The sequence below is a fragment of the Grampus griseus genome, assembly GCF_964374135.1.
Source record: "Grampus griseus genome assembly, chromosome: 18".
NCBI classification, from domain to species: domain Eukaryota; kingdom Metazoa; phylum Chordata; class Mammalia; order Artiodactyla; family Delphinidae; genus Grampus; species Grampus griseus.
Window position 1 is genome coordinate 42,076,976 of NC_139012.1, and position 16,779 is coordinate 42,093,754.

At 33.5% G+C, this 16,779-nt stretch overlaps 1 protein-coding gene across 4 annotated transcripts in view; it reads right to left on the reverse strand.

Annotated features, from left to right (window-relative positions):
* Positions 1–16,779, reverse strand: part of PCDH9 (protocadherin 9) — a gene marked incomplete at both ends in the record, with an annotated part of 973,878 nt that overhangs the window by 825,721 nt on the left and 131,378 nt on the right. The window lies entirely within an intron of this gene.

The following is a 16,779-nucleotide window of genomic DNA, read 5'->3' on the forward strand; positions in this document are numbered from 1 at the left end:
AGAGATGTGGATGCACCTAGAGTCTGTCATATAGAGTGAAGTAAGTCAGAAAGAGAAAAACAAATACCATATAGTAACACATATATGTGGAATCTAGAAAAATGGTATAGATGATCTTATTGGCAGAGAAGAAATAGAGACACAGATGTAGAGAACAAACATATGGACACCAAGTGTGGAAAGGGGAGGGGTGAGATGAATTGGGAGATGGGAATTGACATATATACACTCTTGATACTATGTATAAAATAGATAATTAATGAGAACCTATTGTGTAGCACAGGGAACTCTACTCAATGCTCTGTGATGACCTAAATGGAAAGGAAATCCAAAAAGAGGCGATATATATGTACATATAGCTGATTCACTTTGCTGTACAGTAGAAACTAACACAACGTTGTAAAGCAGCTCTACTCCAATAAAAATGAAAATACAATCATTGAGAAGTTTAAAAACACAATCTTAGTTTTATTTTAATCAAAAAAACATTGTAAGGAAGTCATTGATTGTTGCTCAAGTCTCTGACTCTTGAATTAATATCTCAAGCATTTCCAGTATTATTAATAGAATCATATTTAATTAGTGGCATGGAAAAGACTTAGAATTGTAGCTCTAAAATTTAAAAATATAACTAAAAGAGATGATAGAATTTACTTCATATAATAGTGTATAAATAAACATACTTTATTTTCTTTTCTATTTCTCTTGTGTATTCATTGACTTTATTCAAAAGCTCTCTACTAATGAAGCTTTAAGACTGTTTCAGACTACATATGTCAAAAGCAGAAAGAGTAAATATCATTAATAATGTGTGCATCATTTTCTAATAACCAATTCTACACTCAGAGGCAGAGTATTATAACAAAAAAAGAAATAGTATGTGTGGAGGATGTATAATTAGAGATTTAAATATCACTTTTTTTCACTTTATTTATATACAAGTACAGAAATATAATTGCCTGTTTATATAAGATTGTATTTTTATTTGACGTCTTCTAATTTTGCTATTTATTTACAAATCCCAAGTTATATAACCTCAATTGTACTTCCCTCAATGACAAGAAAGCAGTGATTCATCTGAAGGAAACTTATGTCTTTCCTAAATAAGTCCAAAGGCTTCAGTCAAGATCTATTCAATGCAATTATACTGAATCATTGTTTTTGAACATATACCTTACCCATGTATTATATAAGGACATGAAGATATGAAGGATAAACAACTTTGTATTTTGCCTTCAAGCAATATAGTGTTTTGTGAAAATTTTATCATTTCTTTTTATAAAAAGTTACCATACTGTGACAAATAACCAGCTCCTGAAATATAATTATTTAGTCACAAGTTATAAATAAAATTATTCTAAATATACAAAGGAAATCATTTTCATAAAGCATCTCTTTGGTCAAATAGTGAATCCTCTAGAACATGAATATTTTTCCTTACATTTACCTGCATTTCAACATTATTTTTCTTTATCCCTTTTCAGATGTTCACAGAGCTATTCCTGGGCAAAAAGTAAAGAGTTCATATTTAGTGTCACTTCCTTACTCTACTTGTTCCTGGTGCTTTTAGCGTACCTGTATTGGGTTGGCCAAAATGTTCATTTGGGTTTTTCCGTAGTGTCTTATGGAATGTATTGGGCTAACCCAATTCAATGGGTCACACTTTCCATGAACCAAATACATAGAATTGTCCTTTCTTATTTTTCTTAATTGCTTCTGTGACCCCTCATGTAACCCAAGCCAAGAATGCTAACTTGTCTGCCAAGATCTTAGCACGGTCATTCCAAATTGACATTTACCTCTTTACGATTGACCATAACCACAAACCATTATCATGGAAGAATTTCAAGAAACCAAAGTAGGCACTTACTAAATTATCTGTTGAATTAGTGGATTAAATGGTTACTAATGAAGACTACAATTAGAGGAAATGTTTTAAATCAGTCCTCAAATTTTAATATGTACTATACTTGCAGTTCAAACCCATGTTGTTCAAGGGTCAATTGTTATATGAATCATCTGGAGAAACTTGTGAAAATGCAGATTCTGATTCATTACTTCTGGGGTGAGACCTAATTGTCTGCATTTCTAACAAGCTTCCAGGTGATTCTAATGCTTCTGGTCCCCAGACAACACTTTTAATAGGAAGAATTTAGGGTATACTGTAAAATTTCTTTCATGAATACATGTTTTTCTGGCTATAAACATTTAAAGAGCTACTAAAAGCCATGATACCGCATTGAACTGAAAAATAATGATAATATTTGTTTCTTCACTTAATGCTTATTATGTGCTTACCACATGGCAGGTACTTTTATAAGTTAGGAATTTATAAATTCACTGGAGAGTGAATAAAGAATGTTGTACAACATGAAGAGGGAAATAAATATCAGTGAGAGAATTTACCATTACCAGCTATAAAAGCAAGGGTTGTGTAAAATCACAATGAAGTTCTGAAATGCTGAAGAATAAAAATGAAGAAAATTATTAAGCTTGTTAGAAAATATAAGAAAAAGAAGGTATGCTATTTCATTGAGAATATATTTCAAAAGGCTTGAGCCAATCACATTTTAGATGCTCACATTTATTAGCTCTCAGGAATACTCTGAAATAGGTACTATTTTACAGGCAAAGAAACAGATCTCAGGAAGGCTAAATCACTTGATCTACATCATGTGGCTAGGAACTGGTAGAACCAGGTAGAACCAGTCTAATTCTAGAATCTTCACTGAACTTATTCTTGTTTAACATTAGAGAGACCGTAGAACTAAAAGCTTGCTATCATTTTGAGAGCTTCATTGTACTTTTCCTGAACCTTGATGTCATATATGGTAGTGGTTATGAAATGACTGTTTCATCTTCTTTCTCCTTTGAATGCTTCCTAAAATGTTTCACTTTGTTATCCCTCAATGAATTTGTTAATTCATAACATGTTTGAACTCAAGTATTAATTTAAATAAATTCTACATCCCTTTGGTGCAATGGAATTTAAAATCACATATGTTCTTTATTTAAATGACTTAAATATTGTAATGTACATAAAACTGAAATTAAAAATAAAATCTATGTTTTATCTACACGAAAACCTTCATGAAAAATGCAAGAGATGAAACTAATACAGGGTAGATTTTGCAAACTGAAATCTACACTGTTGAAAGTTAAAAAAACTAAAGTTTATAAAACTCCAACTACAAATATAACGTTTTGTTGATTATGTGGATTGCCATGACTTGTAGGACTTGTTGCCAATGCTGTTCTCTTCCTGTTATCTACAGGTTTTAGCTTACATGACCAAGAATCTGTGACAGGAGTCACAACCTTTGAATTTGTTCATATTCACTTTGATTTTCATATTTTTAATCTTCCAACATAATCAGATTAGTAGGAACAAACATCCTACATTTCAATCATCTTAAGAAATAATTTGAGAAATAGAATGACTACAGACTCAAATTTAGACAGCAATATTAGATTGATTTTTAACACTGCTTCTTGACATCTGCTTCCCTAGGATAATTAATAGATAAAATAACTATCAAAAATCAATATCTATTTCTGCTCTGTAGTTGACAAAACACATACATCAACTTATATGACTATCATATATCAACCAGAAGATGATATTAACATTAGTTTCTCTTTACAGATGAGAAAACTGAGGCTTACTAGCCTGAAGGGAAATACAATGAACTTGGGGGTTGTGAATCAAAATCCACTGCTGTTTATTACACTATGGTTTTCCTTTCTGCTTATTGGAAGTCCTACTTATATCAGATACAAACAGGTACTCAAACATGTTTTTTCCACTTTTATAAGCAATACAATTGTGACTTCAGATTCTCCTGCAAGGACACACTATATTGTTGCTGTGAGATCCTTTCCTTTGAAATGTCACACAGCCAATCCTCTTCTACCTTTTATAAGTTGCCTCATTTGCAAAATGAAGATGCTGATACTCATATCAAGTTTTACAAAGTGTATGTAAAAGTCAATAAAGTATGTAACACTATGGCATAATTCAAGCTGTGGTAGGAATTTACTGTTAATATTGCCTCAGGTATGTCTTAGACACCTTATCATTTTTCTCCTGATATCACTTATACTGTCAATTCACAAGTAACTCAAGAGAATAAGTATAATCATGTGCTTTCATTCCCAATAAAATGGCTTTTATTTAAGTATTATTTATTATTTGCCTATGTTCATGTTTTTTCAAGTTTTTTGTTTGTTTGTTTTTCTGGGGCATAATACAATCCTTTAAAGAGAATATGTTTTACTTATATCTAAAATACAGAACAAGATTTAAGATTTTGGACATATATCAAGAATAGTCCTAAAATTTCTACACTGATTTGACTTGCTGGTCTATACTGAAATTATCAGAGTTTCAAATAAACTTATTTTCATTGTGTTCTTACCTTTAATGTAACAAAGAGCCCTTTGTCCATTTACTTGGATTATTCTTATTTTATAGAATTTAAAATTTCTTAATATCTACATCAAAGTTCTATTATATATCTGGCTTATGATACATGCATGGAAAGTGATTCCAGTCTTTCACCACCAGCAGATTTTAATTTTCATAATTTGATTTTAACATTATGAATTTGTAGCAAAGTCAAATTCAACATAATAGTTTGTTATTTATTTCCTCTTTAAACCTGTACCAAGTTGTAAAGAAACTGACCTAATAACAATGTACCTGGATGTATGTACAGCTATTAGAATCTAAGCAAAAACTTAAGAGAAAAAAAGCAAAAATCTCATTTTTAAGGGTCCATGGAGATTTGAACTACTGCCACTGTCATAATTCTTTCCCTGTGGTTTATGCCCCTGACTGAGGAGACAGTTTCAATGTCTAATGCCACTCGGTCTTCTTTGATGGTAGCATATCTTGTTTGCTAAAGTTGTCATCTCAACAGCACTAAACCACGTGATTTCTCCCCTATGTTATTTCATTTTATTTCCCATAAAAAAGCACAATGAGAAATATCCTAGGAGCCAGAGCTTTTACTCTCCAACTGTAATGTTCAGTTTTATAACATCGTTAGGTTTTTTACAGAAAAATAATCATGTGGCCAATGTGAATCCGTTTTTCATATTGGCTTCAACATTTCTGAGGTCCAACCAGCCATCAGATTCTCTTACTGACTGGAATTTCAGCTAGTAAGTGATGTAGACTACCAGGCCACTGGGTAAAGGAAAAAAAAATCTGTAGTAACTTCAAAACTAAGTAATTACACAATATCAGTATTACGCTAGTAAGGTCTGAGCTAAGAATACTTTGGTCCCCCAAAGGAAGTTGCTATAAGGGAAGTTTAATTTTATTAGTTGACTAAAAATAAAAGTTGATTCATTTAAGTTGTCTTTACAAGAGCAAAATTGTAAACTATAATCTCAGGGTTCTGAACTAAACAAAAACACCTGGGAATATCAGACATGCTAATAATTTCTCTGAAAATTAGCATATCCTGCTTCTTTTTCTCATTAGGAGATCAATACACCTATTTTATTTTTTTATTTTTTAAATTATTTTATTTTATTTTATTTTATTACTATTATTATTATTTTATTTTTGGCTGTGTTGGGCCTTCGTCGCTGCTCACAGGCTTTCTTAGTTTCAGTGAGTGGGGGCTACTCTTCGTTGCGGTGCATGGGTTTCTCATTGCGATGGCTTCTCTTGTGGCAGAGCACGGGCTCTAGGCGTGCAGGCTTTAGTAGTTGCAGCACGCAGGCTCAGTAGTTGTGGCACATGGGCTTAGTTGCTCCATAGCATGCGGGATCTTCCCGGACCAGGGCTTGAACCCGTGTTCCCTGCATTGGCAGGTGGATTCTTAACCACTGCGCCACCAGGGAAGCCCCAATACACTTATTTTAGAAGAGCAGATTTTCAGGGATTCCAGCCCCTGCAGTCAATACCTGCCTGTAAGGTGACTACACACTTTCAGACAAGGGTACCTGATGAATGGGGCTGTCGGTCATTAGATGACATTACTATCTAGTTTCAATATTATTTATACAACTTATCTTAGTAAATTTACTTTCTGTTTTTAGGGAGTTTAAAGATGAGATGTTAGAAAAAATACCACATATGGAATGGGTATGTTTAGTGAGAAACAGAAAGTGGAAAAAATAATTTTCTTCTCTTCCACTCCATGGATTCCTATTGATTACAAAAATGCATTTGCTTATACAATTGAAAATATTTATACTCCACTAATCTACACCTGCAATATTAAGTCATAGGAAATCCACTGCCAAGCAAGCACTCAGAACTGTTCCTGGGTATTCAAGTGCATAATAGGACATTCCTAAGTAATATCTGTAGCAATCATGGGCTTGAATTCAAATGATGGACTAGTGAGAATACTTGGTGAAAAGTATTTTAGTCAGTCTACTATTTACTTCTCATATTTCAATTTCACATTCCTATAACCTAAAAATTTTACTGCAAAACCCTTCTTGTTGGTGTTATCATTTCTACTTGCCGGATGGAAGTAGCTTAATACGATCTAAATACCTCTGTTAAAAAAGCTATTGCCATGGTTTAATACTGGGAGGAAAGAATGAAACTGACATTTATAGAAGGCACTCGATGTGCTCTATGCTATAGATATTTTGTAGTATTTAACTATGATTCCTATTCTAAAAAAACCTGTTTCTTTATACATGATATAAACAAGATTAAGTAACTATCCTAAGGTGACAGAGGTGACATAAGAATTCCAAGATACAAACCAATGTCCAGCATTGCTGTGTTGTTCTACCAAAAAAGACCTCAGACATTTTTACCTTGTTTTTCTTTTTGTTTCTTGTTTTGCCTGCATAGACACACTTAATAAAATAGGCGTGAATTTCTTTCTCTCTCTCTTTCTTGCTCTCTCTCTCTAATATGTAATGTCAAGCCAGTACTTTGCACCTTGAATCTCTTCTAATTTCCATATCTTATGAATGTTCTGAATTCCATTCTTGGGGAAATCTAACTCTTCAGCTGTCATATCAATTTTTCTTCCCAGCCCAGAATCTGGCCAAAATCGCAAAACTAAAATCAGGAAACAATATTTTAAGAACTGAAAAACAACCCTTAGTTGAAAATCAAGTTGTCTCCCTCAGCTGATGGAAAAATGGTGAAAAATTTGGCCCTCCTTATGACATATATGTTTTGATTTAAAGGTTTGAGGGTTTTTTCCAAAAGACAAATATTCTTTCGAATTGTTTTGTTCATTTTCACCACCTTCACTGAAGCATGAATAGCACAGAAGTAGGCATTAGTCTTTGGCTTGTGTGTGATTCAATCAAGTGTTACTTGCATTCCAATTACTCAGACAGCATGGAATACAGCTGTGTGCAAGAAGTGTTTCAGAGTTTCTTAAAAAACTATATACAGTGGTATAAAATTCACTTTGATGTGCATGAACTATTCCAGTTTGGATTTGAACTTGAAGTATTTCTTGGTTATTATTTCACAGTCATGAATTATATAAAATTATTACCAAATTCAGAAAAGATTTTCAGTGTTATATTTTAAAAGGTAATATATCTAAGATCCTCAGGATCAGTTCATACGTACATGTGGGGTAAGTGAGACAGAAGAAAAACAATGTCAGGTAACACACCCATGATGGCAACCTCTCTTCTTAATACAGAAGAGAGGATACATATTTGACCAAGATACAGCACTATCAAATTAATCATCCAGGCAATACATTTCACTGAATTCTGCCTCTGCCATGCATAGCTGTGTGACTTCAGAGGCATGATTAGCTTTCTGCTCTTCAGTTCACTTTAATGGGTTCCTTTTGAATATTAAATGAGATAATGTACATAAAGTAGCTATCACGGTACTTGTCACCTACTAAATCTTTGTCACCAAAGAAATGATTAGCTCTTTTCCCAGGCTAAATGAATCTAAAACAAGGTCTCTCAGATAATACCTTAGTTATCATGAACTGTTGGGTTTGTTATATAAAAACACCTGGTCCAAATAACTGCAGTTTGAATCTTTATACTTGCAGAAAAAGCCACATTTAAATAGAAGTTAAGTATCTTTCACTAAAAGGCAACTCTGATTCTCCCATGCTGAAGCAGAAGGTGTATTTACTCAAGATCAGTAAGGAACAGAATGCTAACTTTTATAATTATGCACAGTATATTTGTAAAGATAAACACATAATAGTCAATGTTTTCTTTTTGCCAAAACATAGCTAATACATTATAAAAAATAAAATTTTCTTAAGTACCATAACAGATTTTAACCTATCGTGGGGAAAAAATAAACTTAACATCTGTATAGGGTAGCAATTAATAAAGAAGCAATGCAAGATAAAGTGTGTGTGTGTGTGTGTGTGTGTGTGTGTGTGTGTGTGTGTGTGTGTGTGTGTGTGTGGTGTGTGTTGGGGGGAGTGTTTTCTATATTGCATTTTCCTTAGCAGTTCATAGTATTGCTGTCACTATTTTAACTAGATTATTATATAGAAACACAACAAAGCCACAAAACATAAAACTCTACCAAATCATTTGAAAAACATTCTATTTCCTAGACCTAGAAGAATTTCAGAATTCATTTTAAAATATTCATTTTATTTAAATCCTGTCTCCCTAGAATATATTCTCATTGCTCCAACTAAGGGATGGAAAAGCTGAATTTATTTTTCTCTGTATAATTTCCCCCTAGATGGATATTGTTCTCAGCAATACCACACAAATCTTCAGCAACTCAAGAGATAGAATCCTGATTAATTACAACATGTTGGCTAAAAGGCAACTTTTAGATGCTGTTCACATCTCTTTAACTGCTCTTACTAGAGGTACTTTTACATCACTGGTTAAGGATCACAATAGTATGTAATAGAGCAATCGTATTTCAGATAGTAGTGCTATAGATTTTGTGTTACTGCATTGTTTATCCATCCTGTTTTTCTTTCTCTTTTAATAGTAAATGAAAAAGTATGTAAAGCTCTGGTGTGGGATAATGATAGGGAGACTGCCCTTATGAGTGAGTATATGGGAACTCTGTATTTTCTGCTCAGTTTTGCTGTGAACCTGAAACTGTTCTAAAAACTAAAGTCTATTTTTAAAAACTATGTAAAGTTAAGATGAGAAGATAATTTTTCAGTACTTTACTTTCATTATCAAATGCATGACTGGCATCATTTTTAAAATGTTCTAAGAATTTTTTTGATTGGAATATTTTCAGTATATAAATGCAGGTTTAACTAAAAGTTATCCTGTTAATTTCTCTTTTTATTTCATTTTATTTAGTTTAAGAAACTTATCTGCATTATAAACTATTGAATAAATGATCGATACTCTTAGGGACCAATCTGAAAATCAACCATCAACTGTAAGGCACATAGAATATTTTTAAATGAAAAAATACTTTTTTTCTAAGCTGTGTACTATCAGAAAAAAGGGACTCGTTATGGTTACAATAGTAATTAAGCCTTTAGGACAGGGGCTATGCAAAATGTTTTTACAATCTACCATCAAGTGAACTTTCTGCTCTCATAACCATTTGTTCTATAGTTATTCTTTTCAGTAAAGGAAAAAAGTAATTTAATTTTAATTGTAACATCCTGGAACATACACAAAGCAACTCTGTAGGGTAAAAAGCATATATAAATTCTTGATATAAAGAAAAACTACACACATGCAACTGATAGAAACAAGGAACACAAGCAATGAGGAGCTAAACAGTTTACTGTTGCAGGGAAACCTTATCAGGTAAGGACTTCAGAGTACTATAAATATGTGCTAAGTGCTTTTCAATTACCTAACCCCAAACAACATCCTTGTGAAGTTGATAAGTGTATTCCATATTTATGAATAAAAATATTTTAAAATTATTGCAGAAGGTAAAGTAGTTCTTCCTTCAGAAGCCAATCTCGAAGATTTGGTTACACACGCAGACGCGCACACACACACACAAATCACACAATTTCTGATCATGAAGCATATCAGTGAAACACTAAAAATAGTATCATTGCCAAGATTAAAAACAAACAAAACAAGTACAGAAACAACAACCACAAAAGACACAGGAGGAACAGATGACTCTAAAAACTCAAATTAAATAGAGCTGTAGAATAGTATGCAATACATAAATATTAACTTGCAGAATGTCAGAATACTTATATCATCTTTGAATCATGACATTCTGTGAGCATTCATATCTGTTAAGTAATGGAACTAAGTGATCTTTGAAGCGTTGCCCAGTTCTGTAATTCAATACATCTAGGATTAAATAATATAATGTTAAAAAAAATGTTTAAATGCTTAGGGAAAATGCCTCTTAAAATTAAGTAATATTTTTTAAAAATCAGAGTTTTATTTTATTTAAGATGGTCTTTTTCAAAGTTTCCTAAATGTAGTATCATTATTTTACTTCTTCTGATTACAGATAATGTAATTTATTGTTCACAATTACTTTCAAATTATTTATCTAAGTTTCGTTTCCAGTTAAATTTATTTAACCTAAATTTTCTTTAAGCTTTATAGTTTGCATGACTACCTTATTGCAAAAGTGTTAGAATAAAAGAATTTAAAGAGAATAATACAAAGAAAGAGTTTGAGATAGAAAAAATTTGTATTTCCACAACCTGCTTTTACTTGATGAAGTAGATTTGTTATCATTGGGTGCTGGGAAGGATGGTTAAAATATCTTTGTTAGGAAATGCAAATAAAGAGGCCTGCATGTTGCATCCAAAGAACATAAACCAATATAAGTGAGAAAGTAAAAAGCCAAATATAAGCAAGAGAACTGATTTCTGACTAGAAGGTGGGTGGTGGTGTGTAAACTAGCTGTTCCAGTTATTTCTAGAAGGTAGACAGGTATTTAATAAATCCCAAAGTATTTGCACTAAATAAATGTCATGTCAGGCAAGACTGATCTCAAGCTGGACCCTCTGAATCTAGAATTTTACACCAAACCCTGTGGATTCATATTGTCATATCTCTCACTCCAATCATTCTAGTCAACTAAGCAACAACAAAGTCACCACAGGATAGAATCAATTTACATAATCCAGGGAATGCTGTCAGTACTGTGGTGTCCATTAGTCAGACTTTTTAGAACTTTAGCTTAATGCTCCAGCTTTCCTGTTTTGGGTCATGGGAAAGATTGATGGAGAACTTGCCAAATACGTTTGGCTTGACAGATCTAAATGACCATGCTCTCTCTACACCCTTTCATATATACTACATGTCAAGTAACTAAAGTGACCCACATGGAACCATCAGTTGAAGTCAAAAGTCAATGGGGTTTTGAAAATCTGTCATTAAATTTGCAAAACTTCAAATAAATGAGGTAGCTATCAATGACTTCCAATATTCACTTTTTTATCTAACCATAAATACCTAATTTAAGGGAGTGTACTATGGCCAGTAAATTTAACATTTGATCCAGAACATTCTAACTGAAATAATGTAAAGAAATAACTTTTTCTAAATATTCAGAAATGAGTTTATTATGTTTTCAAACACAATTCATCTGACTAGACTGCACAGTGGGGAAAGCTTACTCATCTACAATGCATTAGATGAAGCAGAGGCTCTCAGGTGAAGGGCCCCGTGGAGAACACAACAGGACTAAGTAGAACTTGATATGAGGGGCTGACACTACAGGCCGGATAACAGTCACGCTCGTAGCTGCACAGGGACAGTGAGTGGGGTGTCTCTAAGGATAATAACTTAGAAATACCTTTCAACCCTTCATCTAACTTCTTCCTCTAGCACAGGTTAAAAGTAAGCTTGACACCTTGTTCTGTTGCCTGCACTTACCCTCAGGTAATAAAAGAGACAATGAAATATAATAATGGGTCCCTGTGCTCCATGGCACTGTATAAGATCTAGTCCACATCTCTAGGAGTTCAAACACACTCTTCCTAGTGATTTTAAATCATTGAACTATATTTAAAAGAAAAGAAAAGAAAACATTAGAGTAGACGTGTCACTAAGTCTCTGGCTTTTGCTCCTGCCTCTGAAGCAGCTGACATCTTCATTAGTGCCTTGTGTCACAGTCCCTAAGGAACCTGACAGGGCTTCATCCATTATTGCATTTTAGGTCAGCTGACTCATGACATATTAATTAATTAAATTATAACTCCATTGGCCTCTTTCAATCCTCATTATACCATTGATTAAGAACTAATTGTACGCATGGTGTTAATAAAAATATAATGAGCTAATTTACTGAGTGCTCAGTGTGTACCAGGGACAGTTTTATATTGATTATTTAGATTTTACTTGAAGTGCAAATACACTTGAAGAACACAAAACAACATATGTATATATATGTATGTGTGTGTGTGTGTGTGTGTGTGTGTGTGTGTGTGTGTATAAAGCACAGCTTACTGACACATAGGAAATGTTTATATCTTGAATCATACAAACTTGATTAAAGTAAAGCCTGATGAAATGCAAGAAATATTTCTATTTTCAGCTACATGTGTATAATTAAGGGATACTATTAATTTAAGATAAGAATTAGTACTAAGAAACTGCAAAACTGCAGAAATAAGTGCCCAAAAGTAATCACAGCTGTTTGTATCTTACCTCAGCTCTACCAAAAATTCTTCCAGAAAGATCCGTTTAACTGTTCCGTTCTTCCTCAGAGATATTTCTTTGCAGTCTGATTTTTCTCTCACTCTTCTGCTTATCATCTTCTAATATCAGAACATAATTTGAGAGTTTATCTTTCCTTGGTGACTTAAAAATTGCTCTAAACTATTCATTCCTTCTCATCTTCTACAGTTGAGGTTAAACATCTGTACTTTGGGCTGCTCACAGGATATCTATGGAAAAAGTCCTCTAAAGAAGTAGCACAATGCAAAGTACCGAAAGAGAGCTAAGAGAGAAAGCTGCTGGGAAAGAAATGTAATCACTCAAAAACTGGGTACTTTTCTCTAGAGTGCATAGAGCCTCAGGAATGGAATCTGTGATTTTCCCCTGAAGGGAGTCAGCGGATGCCTAACCATGTCCATCAGACTGGAAAAGCACTGCTGCCAGCAGAAGCCGAGAACTATTGATACCCTGTCCACTCAACTTCCCAGAGCAAGGCTCTTCCTCACCCTTATGCCCTGTGGCTGCCACCCAGCCCTGGAGATTCTTCAAGTAAACAAAATAGCAAACACCAACTCCTACCTTTCATTCATGCTTTCAGAAAGAAAAGACTTTAGATGTCATCTGATTAGAAGTAAGAACATGTTATCCAAAAGCTGTAATTGTGACATGTACTGCCACATAGTCATCATTCCCTGAATCAGTTACTGTACAGCTGGGGAGAAAGAAGTTAAGGGAGTATATTTTACGTGAAAATATCAAATAATCTGGGATCTTATATTTCATCTTTCCTTCTCAGATAAAATGTAATAGCAGTTTCTTAAAAAATAGGATTTCTTCAACAATTTGAAAAGCAGGTTGCCCATGAAGTAAGAAATTTGTGAAATTTGCCTCACCCATTCAGCATCCTCTAAATGTATATACATTTACATACACACACTCATATATATTTGTGTGTATATATATGTATATGTGTGTATATTATTTATAAACATATTTTAAGCCCAGAGTAAATAATCTATTGATTTTTAACTCTAGGCTTATGTTATAATATCTTCAGTTATGACACAGTTTTCTCTCAGGGTAAACATCAATGAGTAGCACTGGAGAAAAAAAAAAAAGAGTAACAAAAAGAATAAAAATAAACAGTGGATAACCAATACTTTTAAAAAGAATACCAATGCTGTTATAGAATGGAATGAAATGCCTCAATGCAATAGCAATGCTGTTAAATAATTGAAAATTTCGAAATCTCCACAATGTCTCAGTCCCAATACTGAGTCGTTGTAAGAATGTTTCTTCCTATGGTAGTCATATTATTTATGTCACTTTCTGTAAGCCTTCTCTGTCATAAAAAGGGAGATAGGTCCTTTTTCAAAAGTCATTCTCCTATGTTAAAAGGTCAAAAAATTGCCAGTCTTCCAGAACTTCAGTTAAAATGCATCAAACATGAAAGCAAAGTAAGAGACTTTGCACAGTGCAATAGTGAAAGTGCTAGATTACACCTCAGAGCCCTTGAGTCTTAGCAGCTGCAAACCCAAAGTGGTTATAGACATTGTACATAGGTGGGCAAGGGCTCCTTCCTTACTTTCTTCAGGTTTTGCAATCTTGAGTTCTTTCTGAGCCTCAGTGATCTCATCTCTAAAGTAGGCAAACTACACCCATAACTCAGCATATTCTGAACATGGAATGATGCACAAATATAAAACACTAATGTTTGGGACTTCCCTGGTGGCACAGTGGTTAAGAATCTGCCTGCCAATGCAGGGGACACGAGTTCAATCCCTGGACCGGGAAGATCCCACATGCTGCAGAGCAACTAAGCCCATGTGCCACAACTACTAAGCCTGTGCTCTAGAGCCCGCGAGTCACAGCTACTGAAGCCCACGTGCCACAACTACTGAAGCCCGTGCGCCTAGAGCCTGTGCTCCACAACAAGAGAAGCCACCGCAGTGAGAAGCCCGCGTACTGCAATGAAGAGTAACCCCCGCTCACCGCAACTAGAGAAAGCCCATGCAGCAACGAAAACCCAACACAACCATAAATAAATAAATTTATTTAAAAAACAAACAAAAAACCCACTAATGTTCAAAAATATTAGTGTTGTTGACAATGTGCTCTAGCATCTGTGTTTTAAAAAATGCATCTGTGTTTTTAAAATAACAAAATCAAAAGTTCTAAAAGATGAAAGTAGTCACTTTCAAATAGAAAAGAAACATGCTGACTGCCCAAATTATCAACTGTATGCTTCATATCTCTCAAAGTAAACAAAAAACACATCCAAGCTTTTTTTTTTTCCCTCCCTGGCAGTGTGCAGAGAGTGTGCAGGGATATGACAACAAGAGTCTAAATTTAATCTAAGATGTTAAACAGTGAAGAATGACAGATATTCTGGGGAAAAGAGATAGTGATTAGACAGGTCTAATTATTATTATTGGATATAAAACATATTATAAATCCACTATACTACAGAAAGAATAATTGACAGATGAAAATGATAAAACAAAAATAATAGAAACAGAGATTTGTACATATATGAATTTAGTTTATAATTAAATTGACAATAAAAATCATTAGTTTATTAAATAGTACCTGGGCAATTGATAAATTCGCTTGAAAGACAATAATGTTATATTCCTATCTCTCATCATGTGCAAAAACAATGTGCCCTACTCTATAGAGTAAGGCAATAATAGTTATTAAAATATAAAGTATAGGTAAATATTTGCCTAAAATATTTTCTAAGCATTATGGTAAAGAAAACACCCATAAAAGAAAAAGAGATGGTTCCACTATGCAAATATTTTTAAATGTTTAAAAAAACGTAGCAAAATTTAAGTAAAAAATGGGGAAATGTCACAATATATGACAAAGTGTTATGCATATAACATGTTGGGATCTTTAAAAATCAATAAAATACAATAATAGTACTGGGAAAAATAAAATCCATAAAAAATATTCATAAATTTAAAATGTCAAATACCACCGCATATGTGAGGAGAGTTGGGGAAATGGACACCTCACACTTGCCTTTTGGGAGCTAAATCAGTGTAACTGCTCTGCAGTTGATGTTGTTGGTAAAAAATTGAAAAGCTTTAAAGTTTTTATATTATAATTCAATTCCACTTTCAAGGATTTATTTACAAGTAATTATTAGAGATGCCCACAAAAGGTGTATATTATATAATATATTAATAATATTGTATAATATCACAAATGTCACCAACTTAAATATGCAGCCTTCAGATTGTAAACTTCTAAATTCAATATAATTTCAAACGTGCTCACTATATTAGCAATTAATATTGATTTTCTTCAAGTGGCAGAAGAACAAGTGTTTTTTTTTTTTTTCTTTTCGTTTTCCTTTTCTATATTTTCCTAATCTTCTACAATGATTTCAACAATGTATTAGTTATACAGTCAGGAAAAGTATTATAAATTATGTTGAAACAGAAGTGATGGATGATGGACAAGAAGCAGGATCATTTAGTTTGCACTCAGAGAAGTATGTAAGTGAGCTGTGCAGAGGGACTTGAATGCCTGACTAAGGAATTCCTGTCATTGAATAGGCAGTGGGGAGCCACTGAAGTTCTTTGAGCAGGGAATTCACACAGTCAGTTTGTTGGTTATGTACAGGGATAAGTGAACTACTTTGAATCTAGTGGCAAAGAGGCCAATTGTGATAAAATTACAGTAGTTATAGTGTTGCTAGAGCTTAGAGGTCTTAATGCAACATCAGAAATTTCAAGAAAATCAAATACACTTCACTAATACATAGTTTTCATATGAGATGCTCAAAGTAAGTCCTTGCTGTCAACTGCCATAAGATGCAGCAACATTTTAAGCTTTGTGTTCCCTTCAAGGTTATCTCTTGTAAACAATGGCATCAAGTTCATGTGATTCTTATGAAGAAACTATCATAAGAACTTCACCTAAAATCTGTGTCCTGGAGTTTTAAACGTAACATATTGAGTTTAAGCTAGATTTCACTTTGAGGATAAAAGAAATGTGTAACTCTGTTACTTCTAACTAGGTTGTCCATGCATTGAACTTCTGGAAACTCAAATACTTCAGAATTCTATAGCAAAAATAATAAATTCACATGGCATCTTAAAAGGGCCCTTGGACACTTAGAGCATTGTCAAACTAGCTATTTCAAAGATAGAGGCTGTTATGCCATTCCCCCTGTGTCCCCTCCTTTGGAGCCATCTTCCTTCCCAA